The 24,100-nt window shown below is 39.1% G+C and overlaps 1 pseudogene; it reads right to left on the bottom strand.

Annotated features, from left to right (window-relative positions):
- Positions 1 to 1,127: 1,127 nt before the first annotated feature.
- Positions 1,128 to 22,229, bottom strand: LOC125487924 (annotated as a pseudogene).
- Positions 22,230 to 24,100: the final 1,871 nt, after the last annotated feature.

The following is a 24,100-nucleotide window of genomic DNA, read 5'->3' as shown; positions in this document are numbered from 1 at the left end:
TAGTTGATACAACGACCTGATGTGCCATGATGGGGCTATGGTCCAGGGGAAGATGTGGGGGTGGTGGGGTATGTGTGAGCTGGAGCTGAGCCTCTGCAATGTAGATGTCAATACACCAGACTACAACAGCACCACCCTTATTGGCAGGTTTAATAACATAGATCTAAGCACATGGAGTGCAGTCAGTTCAGAGAGAGATAGGTTGTTTTTGTTGAGGGGTGCAGAGAAATTGAGGTGACCAATATCACATTGACAGTTGATGATGAACAGCTCGAGTGCGGGTGAAAAGCCAGAGGGATGATTTCAGGTGTATAGAGAGTGTTGGACCTCGGTGCAGAGGTTGGTTAGACGGGGAAAGGGCTCTTGTCCAAAGAAATGAGCACGGAGGCGAAGAAGATGGAAGACTAGTTCAACATTATGTTGTTCCCGCAATTCATTAAGATGTGGATGCAGGAAGATAAAACTGAGACCTTTGCTGAGTACAGAACGTACAGCATCAGAGAGCATAAGGTCAAGAGGGAGAGTAAATACACGACAGGAGATGGGGTTAGGGGAGCGTATTGAATCAGAGGGAATTTGAGGGGAGGAATGTTCCAGAGGACCACGGCTATCTCTAAAGTGTTGCATCTTGTGTGCCTTGATGCCTAAAAGGAGTTGTGATGTGATGCTAAGTAAAGACTGGTAGTCACGAAGTTATCCGAACTAGCATCTTGGACTATGGTGTAATCTGCCCTGCACTGTCCTGAATAACATCCTGTTCAAGTAGAGATTAGATTGCACCAGCCTTCAATAATGTCTCCCTTGAACTGAACTAAAAGATTTTGGGTTTTTTTTTTTTGCATTCTTATTCTTCTTCGATTCGACTGTAACTAAATGTTTTAATTTCCATTTCTCTCTCCTGTCATGAACCACGATGGTATATATAAACTTCGTTTAACACTCCAGGTAGCTTTGATGTCATCTACTCGCTGGCCCACATTTGTTTGAAATCATCGTTCTGTAAAGATTAGCCCTTAAACTTTTTCACAGACTGATGGATATATGTCTCAGTTTCAAATCTGAAGCCTAAAAGTAAATTCCTGGATCACTCCTTCAGTTTCACAAGCTTTCTGGGTGCTGGTCCTTCATCAGGTGAAGTCTGTGTGGCTGAGGTAATCATCATTATCGGTCACCTGAACCAGTTTCTTGGGGACTAGAGCTGACGTAATACCGGTACCACTGAGAACAGGGATCGAACACACAAAGACTGAACCACAACTCCCATTTACCTTACATGATACAGTGTGGGAATTTTCCAATATTGTCACCCTGTAAGCCCTTCTTAGAAGAATGAATGGCAGCTTTGCCCAATTGATAGCTTCACAAATTATTGTGGTCAATTCCTTGGTGCACTTGAGACTGAATCTGAAATATCCAGTTCAGTGACCAATTGCAACAAAAACGCCTGAAACCTTGTGAGTTGATCAGCACTGTTTTGTTTCAGTACAGGTTGAACTCAGGAAAAAGTCTTTTTGTTTCAGATTCCATGATAGGAAGGTAGAAGAGGTAGATTTTTCGAGAGTCTTGACATTCATATCCTTTACAAATAACAAAGCATAGTTACTGGTAACCATTCCTTGTCTTCAGCCTTTCCATAAAGAACTTCAAGCTCTGTACAATGGCCTTGGCCCCGGCCCCAGCTGAAGTCATAATGGCAGCGTTCTCAGTCACCGGCTTCATCCACATTTGGTGATAATTAGTGCCAAGTATACACTTCCAATTTTGTTTGTTTGTTTTTCCCTGACTGACCAGGAATCTCTCCTCTTCTGCGTCTGCCAACGTCACATGCTATGTGGATTTAAAAGTAGACATTCAAGTTATTGAACGGGTTTTAAAAACACAGTTTTATTCATTAATACTGAAAAGTTTTAGAAAGCTGCTGGCTCAGTCTAATTACTAGTTTAAGATTAACACACCAGCCAGCAATATAATTTGTTTATATCTCATATTGCTTATGCATATTCATACATTGAGCGCTTTCGAATACAAACAGAAAAAAGGTCATGACACACATTGCATCATTGTGAATTAAATAACATATGTTAACCACAACTCAGTTATGCCTACGCCGTGGACACGGATTAACCAACCAATTCTGATCGCCCAATGTAAACTGGCCAATGGCTGGCCGATGTATTTCTTGATGTATAAATTATTGTTTCCGTTGAAAGTTTATTCATTGCATTGGTTTGAATAAAGACTTGCACACTATCCTTCCACTTGCAATATCAAAATTCTTTTCTAGTTTAGGAGCACGTAGTTCTTTTTTAAGTTTCTCACTTTACAGTCGTTTTCTCTTAGTGTTAAGTAAAAGTAAGTTGTTTTTCAATATTTGTTGTTCAATTCATTCTGTCTACACAAAATGAGTTGCGTGAAAAAGGTAAAATATCGTATGAAATCCATATGCTGCATCTAAAGCAAAACAAAATATTAATTTAGCAAACCGTAGCATTTTGAATCATCAATCAAGAAATATCTCTGACGAGCACTAACTTTCAATTCTACTGATCAGATCATGTTTTGTTTCACCTGTATTGAAAATCCTAAAGTATGGACAATCAAATCGTAGAATGTTTTTATTCCTAATAGTAGCCCATCTCAATATGCTACAAATCACATTAAGTTATGGAACATTCGTTGTAAGACTGGACCGCAAACAGCCGGTTTCCAGGAGACATGTGCACCCATGTATGCATAGCACTCTTTAATGTATCAACGGTGACCATTGTATTCTGGTAAACCTGAAATTATAGCGGTATTATCCACTCCTCCTAAAGTATAATGGCAATAATGGCATATAGTGCACTATGGCAGATGAATTTACTAAGACCACCCGGTTGAACTTGTTTATGACACGCCCATATTATGACTTGTCCTACATGCTTTAACGTTATTTGATGTCAATATACAATGCGCAAAGATTTTTTTTTTTCTCTAACTCAGAGCATTAAATCTGTCACTGAGTGGGATGCTTATTATCAAAAAATGCAACGTCGGCCGTGCAACGTCTTGGGTATTGTTACAGTTGCATCTAGTCAGACAAATGTGGAGCAACACCACATTTCTGTGATTATATGTCGTGGGTAGAGAGATTCTGAAGAATAAGAAGGTAAGTAATTAACAGCAGCATTCAAAACATCTGACAAGTTCCAGCCGCCAAGCCACTAAACTTATTTGCCTGCTGAGATTTCGATTTACCTTCTTTCTTTGAAAACGAAAACAGAAAATTCTAGACATACTCAGCAGGTCTGGGAGGAGATCATGGGAGGATGGGGGCGAAGGGAGCGATTTAATGGTCTCTTTATCAAAAATGTATAGTCAGGATTTTTCTTTATTCCTAATTGTAGATGAATGAGGAAGAGCAAGTGGAACAGTAGTAAGAGATATCAGCGAGAAAGAAAAAGTGGTTGTTAATGGTGGTAAAGAGGAGATACAGATGTAAAATATTTTATTATTGAAGAAATGAAAATAAGAAAATTAAGCATCTCTCTGAGTGTAAAAACAAAAAGACACAAACAGGACTGTGGGTGGTGAATGTATTGCGGGTGATGGGTGGTGTGGTTAGGGGAGGGGCTGAAGTTGAATAGTTTAAGATAAATGTTGCACAGGTCACACTATAAAGTTACCAAATTGAGTCTGGTCAGTAATACAGTGCCTAAGAAGAAAATGAGATGTTGCTCCTTTAATTTGTGTTAGACCATATTGCAACACGATAGCTTGCCTGTGTTGAAAATGCTTGCAGGAGAGAACGGTAGCATCATTAAGTGGAAGTAACTGGAAGGTCAGTGTCAGTTGTAAGGTCAGAGTATAATTGTTTCATAATACCAAAATACAGTCTACAGTAAAATGGATTGAAATAAGTAACGTAAAAGGCTAGAAGGCCAACTTGTGCTTGGATAGTGGGAAGCGAGGAGGCGCATCAGCAAGCATTACGTCTTCTGTGATTTCACTTAAAGAGGCCAAGGAGAGCGCCCAAGTGTTATCAGTGATGTCAAGCTGGACCAGGGTGCACCCAGCAAACACTACCTACAGAATTGTGACAATTGAGGAGAGGTGAAAATATGTGTTTTGATTGTATGCTCCTGTAGGCGATGGAAATGGCACCAGATAGTCTTTTAAACGTGGAAAATGTTAGAGTGAAAAGTGAGGACAAGGAGAGCCCGATAACTTTCTTTGGGAACGACAGGACGTCATGGTCAGAAGTATGGGACAGAGAAGGTACACAGCTCAGGCCCGCAGCAACGTAGGAGTGAGAAAGGAGGGATGGCACTCCTCACTTGATCAAAGATAAGGTCAGGGTTGAGGTAGCCGAATAGAATTTGGCATCATTGGAAAAGAAGTAACAGTGGTGGTAAAAGTCGAAGAATGTATTGAATTCTTTAAAGGAAGTGTTGTAATAGTGTACTCTAGGCAACCTGGGAGTCTGTGAGTCTCGTGGATATTTGTGGACAGCCTATCCTCACTAATAGAAAGACGCAACTCAAGGAGGAAAATAAAAGAGTCAAAAGGACACTTGTTGAAAGTGTGAAAACAACGGAATTAAAAGCAAAATTGATTAATGTTGACAACATCTACACCCTGTGTCCAATGTAACAGCTGAAGTAATTGACATTCGAAAAGATCGTGGTAGATTCTGATATATTTATGGTACAGTATGGGATTTCTTTTTGCGTTGATGGTTATAGTAACGTATTTTACTGTTTAATGATGATGTTTTGTTCGCAGAGGGGAAGTCAAAAAAGAAAATTGAAGGTGAATTATTCTAAATCTTCAAATTGCATTTGTGTCACCGTTGACGATGGATAGAGCCTTAGACCTATTCTTTAAATTCATAGATAACGTTTGTTTACGAAAGATATGTCACAAACAAATTTAATTAACAATTATTTCAGTTATATCAATGTGGTTCATAATTTTGAAAAAAAGGATTTCTTTGTATACCATATCCTGGAGGTAAAGCTAACAGTTTAGTCACATTTAGTTACAAAACTATGACATTGGAAGAGATACATTTGATCCTTTGAATTCTGCAGAAACTCTTCAATCAGTACAAAGATGTTATCGTGTCTGAGTGCTCAATGAAAGAACATTCTTACCCCATTATTTCCCTTTACCATGACTGCATTCAAGAAAAAATGACATGTCCCTGAAATTAATAACTAGAGACTTTTACCCTTCATTTGAAAAATCAATCAGACATTAGTCATTAGCCGGTAACAAACCATTTTTTAGGGGACATGGGCTGTGCTTGTGGCCAAACCAGTTTACCTTAATGGAAATGACAGGTTTAAAGATGGGCAAGGAATCGAGGTCTGCGTCATGCCAGTTCTTTTTGCAGTCAAGCTGAGACATATCAACTAAAGGAAACACACGATGAAAAGCAAGCCAAAAGTTGCACAAAAATTTACGAAAATTCAATGACATTACGATTGTTTTTCAAATAATTTCAACATTTCCTTTGACTCTGCATATGCTCCAAATTCAAAAAATTCTACAAGAAGATGTAATTCTCAGCTTTGAATATACTATTTTACAGATAAGGAGATAGCATAGAGTCGCCGTAGGCCCAACAGACCATAGACCTAACGGACCATAGGCCCAAACACTCATTTAAGAGAGACAACTGGTAGCACCTTAACTGAGGATAATCACACTATAAACAAGGGAAGAGTTTGAGGAGGCAGAATCTTCATGGTGACCTCAGCCAATAGGGGAATTGAACCGTGCTCTTGGCGTCATGCCTTAGCACAAACCAATTGTCCACCAAACGCTCTGGTAGGGAAAACCTAAGATACTGCTATTTTGCAGTAAAATATTTCTTGTCATCTCATTCTGAAATATTTGATCACTAATACGTTGTTCTGAATCTAAATTACGAAAAATAGACATGGCTATGATTCTGGATATCACCTATCTCAGCTCCAGAACACCCTTGCAGGAGTTCCTCAGGTGAAGTCCTAAGCATTTTCAAACACTTTGTCAATGATGGTCTCTTAATCATAAGTTCAGAAGTGGGGATGAACGCTGATTGCTCAATGTTCTGTATCATGTATATCGATAAGGAAGTTGTCCATATGCAAATGTAATAAGGATTGGACAGCATTGAACCAACAGTGCCAGGCAACGACTATCTCAAACAGAAGACAATCTATCCATACGGGTTCAGTTATCCCTGTCCCTTTGTGGTGTACTTGGAATACTCCTTGTTCCCGTCCTACACGCGCCGCTACCACTCTTTCTCCAGTACAATGATGACGTCATTGGTGCTGTTTTCTTCTCTTGTTCAGAATTGGGAACGTTTATCTACTTCCCTTCCAATTACACCCTACTCTGACAGACACCATGTCCATCTCTTACTCCTCCTTTCCCTTGCTCGACTTCGCTGTTTCCATTTCTGAGGATAGTCTGGCCACTAATATCCACTACAAATTCATCAAATCCCACCCTGCTTCCTGTAAACACCCTATTCCATTTTCCCAGTTCCTCCCTCTTTGTTAATATTGACAAAAGGTCTCCAAATATCCACTTTCTTTGTCAACCGAGCATTCCTTGGTGCGCTCATTCAAATTGTCTCCTGTGCTTTGGCCCTCACCCGCGCTTTTCCCTTCCACAAGACTGATAGGGCCTCCCTCCTTCTTATCTGCTATCCCACCAGCATCCACTTCTAAAGGACCATTAGCTGCCTTTTCTGCCAGCTCCAGCGGAATTCCACCACCAGACACAAATTCTCCTCCACTCCCGTGTTATCTGTCTGCCGGAATTACTCCCTCAACAGAATTTGAGCCTCTCCTCCTCTACTTCCAACACCTCCCGACAACCCCACAGCAACTTTACCTCGCAATTGCAGAAGGTATAACACCCACCCACTCACTTCATCCCTTTTCAATATCAAGTGAAACACAAATTTACTCGTATTTCATTCAATCTAGTCTATTGTATTCGCTGCTGATAATCTGTATGACGAAGTGCAGACTGAGCGGCCTCTTCGTAGAACTTATGTTCTCTCCGAAAAAAAATGATACGGAACTTCTTGCTGCCTACCATTTCAGCACACCACCTTGTTCCCCGGCCAACATCTCTGTATCAAGCTGCTGTGCTCCAGAAAAACTCAGTGTAAGTGGGAAATACTGCAGTTGATTTTCTGTCTTCTGGCCTCAGTATTGAGATCAATATTTTTAGGTCTTTAACATTTCCTCCAATTTCCTTACCACCAAAACCCACACACCAGACCTAATCTACTTCCACAAGCAACTCATTGTCAGCTTCACTAAAGATCCCCACTGGCACCAGTTATTTCTCCCAGCTGGCAGTTAACCATTCCTTTGACTGCTCAACTGTTTTTCTCTACCTTTGGACTTCATCTCCACCTGTTGTTTACTCCTTCCCTTTCCCCCACCCCTTCCTCAGATATATACTAAAATTACCCTAGCTGCAATCAGTTCTGATCAAGGCTCACTGGACCTGTAAAGTTAATTTTAATTTCTTCCCACATATGCTGCCAGGCCTGCTGAGCTTTTTCGCAATTTCTGTTTATGCTGTAGAAATAATCTATACTGTGCCCACAAGTGAAGGTCAGAAGCTATGAAATCCGTAGCTTCTGATCATCAACCTCTGTCCAGTATCAACAAACTACATGTCCAGAGTGTAATGCAGCACTGTCTACTTTCCTGCATGACAGCAACTACAAGAACATTCAGTCTGTGCAATCTGGAAGATGTGCTGCAGAAATTTATCAAGTTCCACAGACCGATTTTTTCAAACCATTTCGAAGGACAAGGTGAACAAACGTATGGGGACACCACTGTCTGTAATCTCTCCTCCGAGTCAGTCACCATCCTGATTTATAAATAAATAAGTCGCCATTCTTTAAGCTCGCTGGGTTAAAAATCCTATAACTCCATCCGTATTGGGATTGTACGTGCGCCTGTGACAAATTGATTGTAGCAGTTCAAGATTGCAGCTCACCAAGCCATTCTCTAGAGCAATGAGGGATAGGCAAGTAATGCCGCCCTGCCAATGATGCCCTCATCCCCTGATTGAATACCAAAATTAACCCTGAGACTCTGTATCGTGAATCCAGATATTTCTGTCAGAGAAGCAGCTTATTAACATTAATTCTGTTCACTGCTAACAATAGTTTATATATTTCAAGCAGCTTTACAAAGATTCACCCTTTTCGGTCGTCTGAGCACAGTCCATTAATTATAACAAACAATGCTGACAATAGGAAATTGTACTTTCCACATTTTTTTCTGCAATACATTGTGAAAGGCAGGGTTATCCAATAGCTCCACGCCTTTAGAATGGAGATCTGCACATTGGATTCAGTCATGTAATAGCGGTAGATAGTGTTCTGTCAACAACAACACCTTTGGAAAACCAGTCATGACTTGCCATGTGCTGCAACTAAGAGTTAATTCAAAAACCATAGACTTTTTTTATTCCACTTCAAATACCAAAGCATTGCAGCAAGCCTTTTTTTTTCTCTGTCAATGAGAACTTACGTTGACATTGATCATTGGTTTCCCAATGGTGATTTGCATGAGTGGTAGTCTTGTCTTCTTGTTGAGATGTTAAGGCGAAAACACATCAGGTCTCTCATATTATTACAAAACGTCTCAGTACACTACTTCGTCCATGGACTGTTTGATTCTTTTATGAATGCATACGCTCATTTATGTGATTTATACATAACTTCTAGATTTGACGCTTTAATCTTTTAAGTATATTAGTCTGATATCTGTTCTGAAGCTTCCTTCTCAATTGAAAACATTTCTTGCTCATAGATGAGGAATTTCCTTCAAAGGGATCAGGTAAATCAAGCGTCGAAATATGAATAAGGAACGTGATTTGTTCTCTTTGCCATTGGCACGATATAACTATTGTCTTCTCACATTTCCTTCTTCATTAAATCAGAATTACCTTTGGAAGACTCCTTCTCAATCTACTTTTCCACTTGTAGTGGATTACGGCATCTATCATCTGAAATGTGAGACCAAGATCCTGCCTAGCATCTAAGGTTCATGTACAAGTTTACAAAGTCATATTACATAAAAAAAGAGCAGGCGATTTATTTTCAGTATCTCTTGTCAACATTTTCTACAAATCTAACAGCAGTAAATGCATAGAACGACTCCTTCTGGTATCATTTTGTCATCACATTACCTTGTGAAAAAGAATTATCCTCAAATTGTGAGATAGTAAGAATTGCAGATGCTGGAGTCAGAGATAATACAGGGTGGTGCTAAAGGAACACAGCAGGCCAGGCAGCAACAGAGAAGCAGAAAAATTGACATTTTGGGGCGAGTCCCTTCTTCAGACAAGGTTACTCTCATATTGTATTTTATTGTCGGTAACATTTCAATCGCTGTGAAAGTTTCTGAAGACTTGGGAAATGTTTAAAGTGTAAGATAATACAAGTTATTTTTCCCTCGTATTTTAATATTTCCCTGTCTGAAAATTATTTCAATTATTTCTCCAATGTTAGCAATCTGCATATTTGTGCTGACCTGTCATACTTAAAAACTGAGATAAATGTGGGAAAGTAGAGGAGGGTCATCCCATTCTATCTTTCTAGCCTACAGAACCAATCAAAATGATTTTAGCAGAACATCTTACACAATACCTATTTCAACTTTTGCCCCATCACATTGATCCCTTGAAGCCTAAGAACGAAATCTATCTATCTTCTTCCAAGCTACTTTTGCTGCAGTATTGTTGTTAAACTGCAAACATTAGATCAATGCGGTAGGCCTATGCTGCCATTGTTTGCTAAAACCTTGTCAACGCGATGTATGAGGGGATTGAGCACTGAGCTCTGTTTACAAGGAACTTTCATTGAGCGGTAGGAGGGATAAAGAACAGTTGGAGGAGACAGCTGGCAAGTTAGGATAATTCCCCTGCAAGAACATAACATTCAGGGTAAGCCCAGTAGATACATTTCCAAATAAGATGGATTTTTGTTGAAAGCTAAGGTTAATATTTCATTGATATCAGGATAACTGGCGAAGATATAAAAATATCAAACACAAAGGCAACATCATTATCGAAAGTATCATGGGTCATGCTACTAGTTTATTTCTACTGTGATAAGTGTCTCTATCTGGAGAGGCCTTCTGCAAGGAAATTTCAAGCAAATTTAATAATAATATTCCACTGTCGTTATGTTTATGGTTAAATAAGGTTAACAACAGATACTGAGTATATGTGCGATAGCTGGCCAAAATCGATATTCATGCTCCATACAAATATCATCCACAGATCTTCCTCCAATCCTGTATATTTCTGAAAGGGTAGAACATTTCTTGCCTGTAAGCAAAAAGCAAATAACGGGATCTTTCTTTTCAAATGATTTTATACAGTACTGCTCGACTAACGTCATTCTGTGTCGTAAAGTTAAATGACTTTACATTATTGATTGATTTAAATATTTCTCCCTTACCATATGTGTATATCAGACTGAAAAATATACTTGTATTATTCCTCTAATCCTCTCCCTAAAAGTAATAAAGTACATTTCCTTACTGTTTTATACATTGACAAAACTGGTATTGTTAAAGAGAAACAAGAATCTTACCAGTTCAGCTTAGGTTTGAAAAATACATCTTAATTTCCGTGCAGCATTTCATCTTTTCTATTTTACTTCCAATTCTCTCGACATACTGGAAGAAATGTTAAATTAAATGACATATTAAAAGCAAGGATTTTATGTCATTATGTGCTACTGCAATGATCTTTATTCTACTTTGCAGAACTTTATAAACTAAGGGAATCTCTTCGAGAAATAGGTAAGCTGGAGGAGATAGCGAAGTGAAGTATGCTAAAAAATATGCAAATTTGATTTGCTTCTTTGTGGCGAATGAAATGTATTTCAGCATCAATCATGCAAAACAAATCCCTTGACATGAATCCATCACTCCAACCACTTCCTCGCCTGCCATTGCATCTTCCCTTCAAACGTAGAAGGCAATTGCCTGCCCATTCATATCCTCCTACCTCGCTTATCAAATCAAAAAAATACTTTCCAGGCGAAGAACAAATCGTAAGTATGCATAAAGCAAAACCTGTGGCAGATCAGGAGATTTAAACAGATTATGTATTGTTAAATGAAAATGTGAGTTCATTGCTCAGGTTAAAGTTGTTTAGAGTGAGGCGAGACACCTTTTTTATAGTTTTCTACCTTGCCTCTTGCAGAATCACTTCTACAACAAAAGGAGTCAGGTAAGCAGAGAATATCAGGCCAACTGTTATCATGCAATTAGAATTATGGCTCTTTGTGTTTATGTTAGTTCTCCTGAAGGCGAGGTGACCTATTTCCACTCTCCTACGTATTATTTTTCCCAGTATCCTAAATTCATTTTCATTTCAAAGCTAATTACACTACTTTTCTTTGAAACCTTTGAACCAGGAGAACATGTTCATTTTTTTTACATCCCTAATAACTTTCGATATTTCGCTATGTTCACAAATGTATCATGAAACTGGTATTGGTGATATCCCAAGAGTTTTCGATTTGCATTCATTTCCAATATTTTCATTGTTAGCTTAGTCTTAGATTTGTTTTTCTCTATCTTATCGCAAAGAAATGCTACTCTTTGGTAGTTGATAGCATATTCCTACTTAATTCTCTGTGTGTAAAGTTAATTGATGCCTTAATTCATTTCTACATGCTATTAACTTACCAATATTCCTGGTATGTTTTTGTACCAGGCTTCTGTAACTCGCAACCTGGTGTGCAATAACAAGGTGTGGAGCTGGAGGAACAAAGCAGGCCAGGCAGCATCAGAGGAGCAGGAAAGCTGAAGTTTCGGGTCTGGACTCTTCTTCAGAAAAAAATATTTTTCAGAAGGAGGTCCCAGGCCCTAAACGTCAGCTTTCCTGCTCCTCTGATGCTGCCTGGCCTGCTGTGTTCCTCCAGATCCACACCTTGTCATCTCAGACTCCAGCATCGGCAGTTCCTACTATCTCACCTGCTGTGCAATGTCGTTTGGCTCATTAATATGTTATTGTTTTCCACTATTTCTCCAAGATTGGTTAACTTGTTTCTAATTGCATTAGCGCATCTCCAGCAAAGATGCATTTTCTGGTTTTGCTCAGGTGAAAAGCTTTCACTTTATTCAGGAACAAAATCAATATGGACAATAATCTAAAGCCGTAGTCCAGAATCCTCTCCCAATAGGATTTAGCTGTCATCTCCAAACATTTTCATACTCAAAACTGTAAGATACAGGAAGCAAGTTGGCTCTATGGGTCAGCTTACTATGTGTTTTCCAAGCTTCCAGTTCTTTGTTTGCAGTACCTCGTTTCATATGATTGTGTTTGTTTATGTCAGCGCCCAATCCCTGCTAATGCTGCTCAGTGACAACATTGACAATGCTACCATGATACACCGGCAGTTGCGTTTGGCCACGGAAAACTCAAGATTAACGTTAGGTCACACAACGTGCTAGGTCATTATGCTAATCATAGGCAAGGGATTCTGCTCATTCATTCCTACTACCGGTCTTGGCAATGCAATCGAGTAAATGCGAAACAGCAAGGTCGTTGACAAAAGACACAAATTGAATCTAGCTGTGGTATTTCACTGTATACAAGAGTCGTTTAGTAACATAACGGAAAATTTCTTGAGACTGGAAGGGTCTTTGATTAAATTATGCCTACATCAGTTAATAAGAATCACTTTGGACAAAACATAAAAGTAGATCAGGCATCGCTGTTGTGTGTGTGTGTGTGTGTGTGTGTGTGTGTGTCTGTGTGTGTGTGTGTGTGTGTGTCTGTGTGTAGTTCCAGTGAGGTATTAATGAAAACAGCAGAATTATCTTCAGCCAGAATCTGTAATTCCCATGAGCTGAAGTGCCCTTTTGCTTCTGAATCGACGAAGAGGAATTGGCAAAGGGAGCAGCCTCAGTTCAATGAACAGTGATGTGGAGCGGCATTATATATGGAAATAAATTGGGAAGGGATAACACAGAATGACTTGAAAGTCAAACAGTTGCATAAACATGACTTTGTGAAAATGTAAACCTACAGCAAGTCGCAAAAGCAGAAATTCCTCGAAAAAACGCAGCGGGTCTGGGAGCAGCTGTAGAAAGAAAGCAGAGTTAACATTTTAGGTCCAGTGACACTTCTTCATAACTAATGCAAGTTATGAAACGACCAATACTCACTGATCTCAATCCACATGGACAAGGAGAATCATCATTTCGGCTGGGACAAAATCAAAATCCTGCGACAAGCTAGGCAGAGACAAGCACGAGAATTCCTAGAAGCCTGGCACTCCACCAAGCATGCTATTAATATATTGAACTCGACCCCATATACACTCCACTACGAAGGAAAACCGGAAGTGAGGCAATCCACCTCAACAGACCGCAGAGTTTAAACACCAGGCGGGAAAACACATCGACGCTTCACCGTAGGCTGCACTGAGGATGTTACCCAGCATGGTAATGAAATGTCTGCGAAACAAAAAAACAGCTCGACGAGCTAACCAGCCTCAAGTTATGAAACGGTTGGTATTTATGCAGAATTTGGGGAGGGGTGTGGGGATCAGTAAATGGTAGGTGGAAAGATAGAGAAAAACAGCGGGACAGACAAAGGAAGTGGTGAAGGTCAGGCTGGGGGAATGAGTAGCTGTTAATGATGACTATAAATAGCTCACAATGGATTGTGAGTGGTTATAGCCCATGTTATGACAAGGCTTGGTGTGTGGGGGTTGGGGCAAGGACCTGGGAGAAAGTGCTTAAGCCCAAAAATTTCTGAACTTGATATTGAGTCCAGAAGACAGCAGAGTCCCCAAGTAAAAAATCAAGTGCTGTTCTTCCAGCTTGTGCTGAGCATACAGCACATCATTGCTTAATTGACTTGGACAGGACCCTATAAAGCTAATCTTTCTTTAAAACATCTGCAGAATCTGCATTGAAATTAATGCATTTCTTTTATTATTTCTGTATATATTATTTTTTTTATTATCATCATCATCATTATTAAAGCAACACTTCGATTCCTCCGTTTGCTGTTTCAAAAATGAATCACTCGGCTATAGGTGCATTTTCTTCAAGTAATCCCAAATTAATACAACCTGTGGTGGAAAGCTTGTACATTTTACATTGGAAATTTAAGATTGTTAATTTGACACCCAACACAAGTGTTTTTTTGTTTTCACTAGATTTCCACAAAATTAACAAAAAAGAAACGAAGAAAAGTCATTCTTCCCTTGCCTGTTTGCCTTCCTCATTTTGAAATTTGGTTCAGCTACGATGAACTGTCTTCACTCTTAGATTTTCAAGTCGGTGGCGTGGCATGTATTTGCTCCTCCATTCATAAATGTCCCTATGGAGACAAATATAATGAGCCATTGAATTGTTTTGGTGTAATTTTGATGGTAAATTTACGTTCAGATACGGGATTATAATTTACCAAAATGATGTTAAGATGCACATTGCTGTATATCGAGATATTCATGCACAGCGTGCTGATTATTGATCAATCTATTTGACCAAAATGAATTATATGTCGTCATTTCAATGTCTTGCCTTCCACACTGTAGACGCACAAAGTTTAGCTCCTATTAACAAAGAGTGTCCTGAATCAAATTGCACCTAATGCGATAAAGAAAACCTTGTACTACTTCCTCTCTTGTTAGTCTACCTGATTTCTCGCTACGTGGAACTTGTTTTTCCCTTCAACTGAAAATTGATCTGACAATTCATACAATGTTACAACTTTCTTTGCTATCAAATCTAACAAATTCAGTCAAAACAGAAATAATTGCGGATTTTGTAAAACAGGAACAAAAACAGAGTTTTCTGGAAAAGCTCAGCAGGTCTGGCAGCACCTGTGTAGGAAAAAATCAGAATTAACATTTTGTGTCCCATTCTGAGCAGGGGTCACCGGACCCGAAACATTAACCTGTTTTTTTTTTTCTCTACACAGATGCTGCCAGACCTGCTGAGCTTTTCCAACAATTCTGTTTTTGCTGACAAATGAAGTAATTGGTAACTGGTGACAATATAATTTGATTTACAGATTTAAAACAACAACAAATGCTAGCATGCTGTCATTCTAGGATTGAAATTATACAATTTGGATTATTTTCCTGCAAAGATTGATTGAAACGTGAAGGAGGCATGAAGTACATAAGGTCGACGTCCAATCAAATTATCAATCAGAGTCAAATAATTTTGTTAGACATCTCATGAGAACGCAAAAATAAGAATTACATCCGTTCGCCTGACCTCAAAAAATTTGTTACATTAACTTAACGATAGATCATCATCATTTATTAATTTTAAACCGGGAAAATTGTGAGACATTACAAAAAAATCTAAAGGAAAGCAAAATGCAAGTGATTTAAACTTTCCAGTTCAAGTATATGAGCTGATACGTTGTACTTTCAGAACTTGGAACACTCCGAAAAATTCTAGAAGATACAGGTATAATTGAAAGAAATTATGTCTTACTTCAACTTGATTTTTTTTCTAAATCCAGTGATGTAGAAGGTGAAGCATGGAGTGTAAGAACACACCCAATTTATGAATGTAGATTCAATAAATTTATGATTATTTTATTTGGACAATAAAAGCACTTGCATATCTGGAAATTTTCAGGTAGAGAGTAACGATGAGCTAAAGACAACTCTGGAAAGATGGCATTTGGAACTTTGGTGGAATTCTTTGAGGTTTTTTTTAAATCATTATTGCAGTGTAAGTGAGAACCATTTTCAAATGATAGTCAGACCAAATTGATGATGAAACAACACAATTGTACAAAAACCAAAAGAAGTGTTCTGAAGAAGGATTACTGCGCCCAAAACGGTAAATTTGTTTTCTCTCCACAGATGTTGTCATACCTGTTTATTCAAACCTCCAACCCCACCATGACCCCACAGAAATTTCTAAAAATTGTCCAAACATTAGTCAAATAGAATTGTTCTACTTGTAAGGTGGGGGAGGAGTCACAATGTGTAGTGTATGTCATGAGTTATTTTGCCATCTGCTGAAAAGGGGATGATAGATATATATTGAGGAAACGCAATGGAATTCTTGTTTTAAACATTTTTCAAAGATTTGGATATGTTATGGTGTGGTACTTGGCCTTTATTCGTGATTATAATTTTCAATGGTTTTCCTTTGCACAAGTGCGCCTTAATTATCCTTAGAGCTACAACTGTATGATTACGCCTTTCATTACGACTTGCATAACAAGTGTTTTCCCGTTTCTGCCATGTAAAATAATGTTGCAATTTGTGCGTGCAAATCACATCACCCCTCCCAGTTCAAAAACTCTGAAATATTCACTAAAATTAATCAAGTCGATATAAAATAATACATACTGTTCGATGTTTCAAATTGATGGTTTTCACAATTAACGTTATAGCCTTCTCGTTTCATGTTGTTTTATTTTTACCAAATTTTACCAAATGTTTTTCATCAAGATTTGTTTACAACGTAGTTTTTTTTTCTAAAAGGAGAACATTTGTTACGAAAGGAGAATGGTAAGATAAACTCACGTCATTCTCTGTCTTGATTTTTTTTTTGACATACATAATTTGTTATTTCTCCTATTTGGAATTGGGTTTCGGGGTTGGTTAGATCAGTCGTCTGCACAGGTAGTTTGCAATGTAGAGTGATGCCAGCAGCATGGTTTCAATTCCCGCATTCACTGAAGTTACCATGAAGAAACGTATTTCTCAACATATCCCGATGCTTGAGGCGTTATGCCACTCAGGTTAAACCACCCACAGTCGGCCGTCTCTAATAAGATAGGAGCCCGAAGCTCTGGAAAAACTATGAAAAATTTATTTAAGGGGAAAATGTACTATTTCAATGCCTTTCACATGCCCAAACATGATCTAACACCAACAAAGCAATCTTTGATTCGTCGTATCTATTTCATTGCTGATACATGTGTGAACAGCGCTTACACAACATGAGGCAAGGGGCAACGATGTTATCACAATCAATGCTAAGATATCTGCTTTAGTAATATGGGACAAAGAACAGGCATTTGCCAAGATAAACGACAGAAATATGTTGATCGTATAGATAGGTCCTGGGAACATTTAGTTCATTCCTAGTGGAAAGGTTTATCCTAAATTTAGTTACTTACTTCGAAGACACTGAATACACATTGCTGCACTGACTGTACATTGTCACCAGGACGACTGTGCACTCATGGCAGAACTGCTAAATAAATTTCAGTCTTCAAATGTGAGTACTGCAGTATTGCTGAAAGAAGTAGTTACTTTCGTGACAGCAGGCACAGTAAGTCCACACATCATGAATAGACAGCTGCTCGGAGCGTTTGTCAGTATTTGAAAACCAGGTGGTGATGTTTCCCCAGTCTAGAACAAGAACGTATGGTCTCAGGATAAACAGTAGATCGTTTTGATACAAGGAAAAAGTGGGTGATTGAGAGGACCGTGAACCCATGTAATTTTCGGCCATAGAAGGCAATGGAGGAAATTTCAGTGATTTTAGTTAGTGGGATGCTCAGTTACTAGGTTCGTGAAGCTTTTTTTTAAACGGCTATGGAGAGATAGCTGCAGTATAGGATTGAAATGCATGATCAGACATGATTATTTGAATGATAGTGTAGGATTCATGGACAGAAAAGTCTATCTATGCTTTAATGTTCTATATCTTCAGCCCTGCAGGCAAAGTTTGGAGAGTCACAAGAGTATATCCAATTGCTGCAGACATCATATATGCGAGAACACAAGTACAAGAAGATAGAAATAATGGCCTGGATATTCAAGCAACAGTAATATATGTAGTCGGATTGCAGGTGAATCCAATAATTCACCCAGCTCCATCCTGCCATGGGTGATACACTTTTTTTTAGCATTTTAATCTTGGCTTTCTTATAAAAGTGTAGCGTCCCTCATGAGATATTTCAGAGCTGAGGACAATAGAAGGAAAACAAGAGAAATCGATATTTTTAATGAAATGAGAAAACTAGTGAATGGATGGGAAAATATGGAAACGGAAAAATGAGTGAGCTTATACTTGAAAAGCTAGTTGAATCATCACAGGTGGCTACATGGTCCAATTAAAACGAGAGTCAGGAGGTGAGGTGGAAAAGTGAGTATAGTAAGTGAGACCAGTAGCTACATAGAGAGAGAAATGAGTGGGAGATGAGATGTTACAGTGACAACCAGGATAGATGAACGAGGATCAAAAATAAAGTTGCTGGAAAGGCTCAGCAGGTCTGGCAGCATCTGTGAAGGAAAAAGCAGAGTTAACGTTTCGGATCCAGTGACACTTCCTCCGAACCCTTCAGTTCCGGTCAGGTCCGTGTGCGATGGGTTGTAAGGGTAATTGTAAACGGTCCAGAGTTTTGCTGTCTGGTTAAAAGAGATACTCAAGCAATGACTAGGTAGGCAGGGAAAAGAGTTGCCAAATATGCTTGTGAAGGTCGCTTCAAGATGAAGAGTGTGGTTGTGTAGTTGGTAATCCAGTAATTTGGCCGAGATGACAGTCAAGTGTCTAGACTTTCAATAATGTGAGCTGGTGACATTAGGTAGATGGACAGAGGGACATGTGTGGTGTAGTTTGTTTAGATGAATAGCTAGCTATCAACAAGAGTCAGGTCAGGTCGGGAGAGTAATGGGCCAGCCAGAGGTAATCGTTAGATTCTGGTGGATTGATCAGTTTAGGTCTAGATCAATATTTGGGCCTAAGCAAGTTATGTTCTGATTGAATCATAAAGTGTAGTTGGTAATCAATACACTCTAGGATGTAACGACAGTGATTGGAGGGGTCAGAAGGGAAGGCAATGGCCTAGTGATTTTATCACCAGACTATTTTCCAGAAATTCAGCTAATATTCTGGATATCCTGGGTTCAAATACCGCCATGGTAGAATTTGAATTCCATAAATAATTTGGAATTAAGGATCTAATGACGACCATGAAACTATTGTCGAATGTTGGAAAAACCCATCTAATTCACGAATGTCTTTTATAGAAGGAACTTTGTCATTTTTACCTAGTCTTGCCGACATGTAACTTAAGAAGCACAACAATGTGATTGACTCTTAACTGACCACTGGACATTTAGGAATGGGCAATAAATGCCACCTTGCCAGTGGTGCCTGCATCCTGTGAATGAACACTTTTTTTTGGGTCCAATTAGAGAGGAGCTATCAGTACTAAAGGATAGGGGCACGAGAAAAGTGAAGGGCGATTTTGTTAACGAAAAATGAAATCAATCCATGAGCAAGAAAGTATACCGGTACCGAAAACAGAGATGTAGAACGATTTTGGCTGGAGCTAAAAACCACAGTTAGCAGGAAATATGAATACCAGTCGTCATTCAGGCCTCACACTGATGGTAGTGGTAAAGTAGTGTTGGGCTGGAATGACTAAATGATTTACTCAACACCCAGCAGTTAACTTCCTGAATGAAAGAATTTGTTGCAATCACTCCATTGAGAAGAAACCCGCTAAAAATCAAGAGAGGTCTTCACTGAACAAAGAAAAACATACATTTTTTATATGTTTGTTTCATCCTGGCTTTAACATTCACAAATCAATCACGATATTAATTAATCACATAAATTTCCAATTAAGCTGATCATATGACTGAACGACTAGAGATTGACAGGCTTGTGGTCAAGCACCAGTCATCTATGGTTTCATGATGTTTCCCAAACTTTCTTATCTCCGTTTTTGGGGCTTTTCACAAAGGACACTATATTCGAGCAAATTCATTCCCAGAATTTTGCCAGCTGCACAGTGTTAATTGCCAATTAATTTGATACTTGCCTACCACTAACCAACCTTTAAAATTCCTTATTACAGGAAATACAAAAGAACATTGATTTTTATTAAATGTTATAATATTAGTTCTAATAAAGTTATGTGGTTACACATAATGTTAGAATTCTTTAACTAACAAGTTGTGAGCAGATTATTTCTCAATGGCTTTACTAGACACTTCTATCTTTATCCTCGGGCATCTTATAATGTCTTCATTCAACCCATGTTTCAATGTCTGCTAGTTTCTGTACCTATAATTCATTTCTCCATGTAATGGTGTGGGGAACGCTTTTAAAGACTGAGTGGTTTGCTTCCATAATTTCATTTTGAATCTATTCTTCTAATGCCTTATGTCTATTTCTTAATATATCGGTGAATCTATAAATACTTCAGAATCTATATCTATGATCATTTGAATGAACATAACTAAGAGCTACGATTAGATTGATTAAATAATTCAAGACAGATGTAATGTGAAACGTTCTTATCTAATCCTCATGCGTAAACAACCGCAGCTGCATATTCTATCGTAGTTCTATGACCTTGAGTCTACAGAGCTGCTATTGTTCTTCTTGTGAAGACCACATTGCTCAAATATTTTTTCCCAAGCTCTCTAATTACAGTCAGCCATGTTCTGCTGCATCAGCCATGGGCAGCCGTAGGCCATTTTGTGCTGCTCAGTTATGCGAAGTTCTCACATTCGTGAATAATATTAAACAGAAAATTAGAGATATATGCAACACATATGCTGCAGTAATCATGGATGAAGTTGTACTCTACATGTAGATGAGGCAAACCACATTAATAATAATATTATGGTAGAAAAATAATATTATGCTGCGCTGTGGAAAATGTCTAAAAAATTACTTGGATCTAAGCAATCACAATGCACTTTGATTTAACCTCTCAGCTGAAAGTAAGTCATTGTACAAAATAATAATGTATCGACATTTGGAATGAATAATACATGTTTGGAGCAATGTGTTGAATTTCAGTCATTGACATTTGAACACCTAGTTTGACCTTGAAAAAAGAAATCATTTCCTGTAATGTTTGAGATATTTTCACTCATATATTTGTGATGTACTAATTGCTGTCAATTATCACCACTAAATTCAATGCTATGGGAATTGATACCCAAATTTTTCATAATTTTAGAAATAAAAGAAATTTTGTATAAGCTTCAAAATATGGGTAAGCAAATATATGGTGATAATAGAGCACAAATTTATTTTTTTTAAATCACACCTTTTCAGTCTAGTTAGGGTATGCAAAGTTTTGTTCCCCTCTGATCATGGCATTAATATGTTGGAATAAACTTCCCATTTCTTCAGACAAAAACAAATTTTGACACCTTGGCAGGGAAGTATAAGAATTTATATATATATATATATATATATATTTGCTTATTTTTCAAAAGCCCTAAATTAATTCGAAAGAAAGATTCAGTATTAGGTAAAGGAAATGAGAGACTATGTGCCAGTTGCCAAAGAACATCCAGCGCTCTTGTTTGCGAGAAGAAGTAATTGAATTCCAAAAATACAAAATTACTAAAACCCCAGACCTCTTTGGGTGCATAACTTCATAGTTGGTGTACTCCGTGAGGTAAACCAATGAGATTATGGCGATTTTCCATTCTGGAGGTAATACAGGCATGATTAAGCCTTGTGCTACAGACCTCCGATAGCAAAAGTAGTGAAGTGTTATATGAGTGGAAGTGTGCAGACTTCATGACGGAGAGTCAATAAGAGTAGACTTCAGAGTACTATACGATAAAAAAAAATTGGGTTCCAACTCATTTCATAGACATTGAGCGTTTCAACAATAACTGAAGTTTTATTTTGAGGTGTTGTTAAAATAATTCAACTTCTTAATGATCTACACAGATTTATTGTCCAATGCAATTTGAAAACCTATTTAGCAGCAACAAAATTTGACGGCACATTGCTAAATCATTGATCTGAAAGTGAGGACTAAAGCAAATGTGCAAAATTTGAATAGAAAATGTGAATATGATGATACAGGTTTCGAAATTTCGAACTCAGGCAGACGAGGACAAGATCGCCACTGGCTGAATCGTCAGTGTGATTCAAATTGCGGAAGAGCAAGATGCAATACTAAATGAACACAGAGACACTGACGTATCAAAAAATTGGGAACCACCAAAACATCATCTCTCAAACTATTCAAAATCTCATCACCTCAGGTGACCTCCCACCCTCAGCCTCCAATCTCATTGTTCCCCAATCTTGCACCGCCCGTCTCTATCTCCTTCCCAAAATCCACAAACCTGACTGTGCTGGCTGACCCATTGTCTCTGCCTGCTCCTGCCCCACTAAAATTATTTCTGTTTACCTTGACTTTGTTTTCTCCCCAACCTTTTCCTCCGCTACATTGATGACTGTATCGTCGCTGCCTGGTGCTCCCATGAGGAGCTTGAATAGTTCATCAACTTTACAAACATCTTTCGTCCAAACCTCAAATTCGATCCATCTCCAATACCTCTCTCTCCTTCCTAGAGCGTTGTGCCTCCATCTGTGGTGACAGCCTTGAAACCTACATCTATTTCTAGCCCACCGACTCCCACAGCTACCTACACTACACCTCCTCTCACCCACCTTCCTGCAAGAATGCAATCCCTTACTCCCAACTCTTCTGACTCCACTGCTTCTGTTCTCAACATGGGATGTTCCACTCCCAAACATCCCAGATGTCCTCTTTTTTCAAGGACCACAACTTCCCCCCTTCAGTGGTTGAATATGCTCTCAACTGCATCTTTTGCATTCCCACACCTCTTCCCTCTCATCTACACCCCCAAAAAAAGCAAAGAAAGAATCCTCCTTGTCCTCACATATCACCCCACCAACCTCCGTATCCAACATATCATTCTCCGCCACTTCCACCATCTGCAATCCGACCCCACAACCAATGATATATTTCCCTCCCCATCCCTATCTGCCTTTCATAGGGACCAATCTCTCCACGACCCACTCGTCCACTCTACACTTCCCACTCGCCCTACCACCCCAGCACCTTTCCCTGCAACCACAGGAAGTGCTAAACCTGCCCCTACACTCCTCCATCTTCACCTCCATTCAAGGCACCAAACAGACCTTCCACATTAGACAGGCGTTCACCTGAACATCCCTCAATGTGGTCTACTGCATCTGCCGCTCCCAATGTGGCCTCCTCTACATCAATGAGACCAAGCGAATGCTCAGAGACCACTTTGTAGAGCAATGGTGCTCTATTCATGACAAACAACAACACCTTCCAGTCGTGAACCATTTCAACTTGCCCTCCCACTCCCTGGGTGATATGTCCATCCTGGGCCTCCTCCAGTGTCACAATGACACCACCCGCAAACTGGAGGAGCAGCACTTCAAATTTCCCGCAGCAGCCTACAGACCAATGACCTACTTGTGGACTTCACCAGTTTCAGTATCTCCCCACGCCCAGCCTCATCCTTGACCAACCCTCCCTCTGATCCCCGCCTCCTTGACCTGACACAACCTGTCCATTTTCTTCCTACCTATCCACCCCCCACCTCACTGACCAATCCCCCCACTCCCTACCTACACCCACCTATCACCATCCCACCTACATTCCCCAGCCTCAGCACTCTTTGCTCTATTTATTTCTGAGCTCCCTTCCTCCTCCCCATTTCTGAAGAAGGGTCCCGACCTGAAACGTCAACTTTCCTGTTCCTCTGATGCTACATGACCTGCTGTGTTCCTCCAGTTCCACACTGTGTTATCTCTGACTCCAACATCTGCACTTCTCACTATCTTGAAGTAATTCAACATTTGAAATTGTTTTACTTGTGCCAGGAATACTTGTGCCACTTGTCTGAGAACATGATTTAATGTAAGTTAGGACAGGTACTGGAACTTTTCAATGAGGATAAGATTTCTTAAAAGTTTAGGAACTGGCTAAGAGTTCATTGCAGTCGTCAAACCCAGATGTTTACAATGCCTTAAAGAGTCTTTTGGATAAATGGCAAGTTTTTCCTAGGTGCGTTGTTTTAGAAAGTGCAGGTGGTCTTTGTGATTGAATATATCTGTAGCTGGTGGCTATTATGAAATGCTAACATTGCATATGTTCTTACGCAATATTAGACAGTTGACATGGAAATTGAAATAATGAAAAGCTGTGACTACCAAAAGACATTTTGGTACATAATTAAATGTACACATGGAATTGGTGCCCCTTCCAATAGTTGGCAGCAGATTATGAGGGTGAATATGTGGCATGACAGTTCATTTCTGTAGCATGTATATCACTCAACATTAAGAGCTCT

Source organism: Rhincodon typus, chromosome 47 (genome assembly GCF_021869965.1).
Source record: "Rhincodon typus isolate 14 chromosome 47, sRhiTyp1.1, whole genome shotgun sequence".
Taxonomy (NCBI): domain Eukaryota; kingdom Metazoa; phylum Chordata; class Chondrichthyes; order Orectolobiformes; family Rhincodontidae; genus Rhincodon; species Rhincodon typus.
This window is presented reverse-complemented; position numbering and strand designations above follow the sequence as displayed.